General features: G+C 44.5%; 1 protein-coding gene and 1 long non-coding RNA gene across 2 annotated transcripts in view; both read left to right on the forward strand.

Annotated features, from left to right (window-relative positions):
- Window positions 1-1,347, forward strand: part of LOC109966441 (tectonic-1) — a 12,675-nt gene that overhangs the window by 6,238 nt on the left and 5,090 nt on the right. The gene's annotated exons all lie outside the window — the stretch shown is intronic.
- LOC109966430 (uncharacterized) overlaps window positions 1-1,347 on the forward strand; it is a 3,521-nt gene extending 2,174 nt beyond the window's left edge. Inside the window, exon 3 of the long non-coding RNA XR_002275763.1 lies at window positions 1,264-1,347. This is a non-coding gene — a long non-coding RNA (uncharacterized LOC109966430). The remainder of the gene's footprint in view (window positions 1-1,263) is intronic.

Raw genomic sequence — 1,347 nt, forward strand, 5'->3', positions numbered from 1 at the left:
GACAAAATTGTGGACCTCCACAAGGCTGGAAAGGGCTACGGGGCAATTGCCAAGCAGCTTGGTGAAAATAGATCAACTGTTGGAGCAATTGTTAGAAAATGGAAGAGGCTAAAGACGACTGTCAGTCTCCCTCAGCCCGTCTGAAGTTTGCCAAAGACCATTTGGATGATCCAGAGGAGGCATGGGAGAAAGTCATGTGGCCAGATGAAACCAAAGTAGACCTTTTTGGTCTAAACTTCACTCGTCGTGTTTGGAGGAAAAAGAAGGATGAGTTGCATCCCAAGAACACCATCCCTACTGTGAAGCATGGGGGTGGTAACATCATGCTTTGGGGGTGCTTTTCTGCGAAGGGGACAGGACGTCTGCACTGTATTAAGGAGAGGATGAATGGGGCCATTTATTGTGAGATTTTGAGCAATAACCTCCTTCCCTCAGTCAGAGCATTGAAGATGGGTCATGGCTGGGTCTTCCAACATGACAACGACCCAAAGCACACAGCCAGGATAACGAAGGAGTGGCTCCGTAAGAAGCATATCAAGGTTCTGGAGTGGCCTAACATCTTTGGAGGGAGATTAAACTCCGCGTTGCTCAGCGACAGCCCCGAAACCTGACAGATCTAGAGGAGATCTGTGTGGAGGAGTGGGCCAAAATCCCTGTTGCAGTGTGTGCAAACCTGGTCAAGAACTACAGGAAACGTTTGACCTCTGTAATTGCAAACAAAGGTTTCTGTACCAAATATTAACACTGATTTTCTCAGGTGTTCAAATATTTATGTTCAGCAGTGCAAGACAAATAAATTCTTTAAAAATCATACAATGTGATTTCCTGAATTTTTTTTTAAATTCTGTCTCTCAGAGTGGGAATGCACCTACAATGTGAATTTCAGACCCCTCCATGATTTCTAAGTGGGAGAACTTGCAAAATCGCAGGGTGTTCAAATACTTCTGTTCCTCACTGTATATATAAATTACACTCTAGGAGGAAATAACTAGTGGTCATATGCCTTTCAACCAGGCAAATTCATGTGAGGTCAATGTGACCTTGACCCTTAACCTTTGACCACCAAAATCTAATCCGTTGAATCGAAGTGGACATTTGTGCCAAATCTGAACAAACCCCCTCAAGGTGGGTGTTTTCTGGGATATTGCATTCAGGAGAATGGGATGGATCGACAGACAACCCAAAATAATATTGCCATACTGCTATTGCTGGTGGGGAGACCTAAAAATGTTTGACTGGTGTGTGTTTCTGGTGTTGATTGAGGTTGTTCCTGTGGAGGTCGCTTCAGTCATCCTGCAGTCTATAGATGGGACTCAGAGTGAGCTGAAGATCAGTGGGGAAAAAAAC

The sequence above is a fragment of the Monopterus albus genome, unplaced genomic scaffold (assembly GCF_001952655.1).
Source record: "Monopterus albus unplaced genomic scaffold, M_albus_1.0 scaffold111.1, whole genome shotgun sequence".
NCBI lineage: Eukaryota > Metazoa > Chordata > Actinopteri > Synbranchiformes > Synbranchidae > Monopterus > Monopterus albus.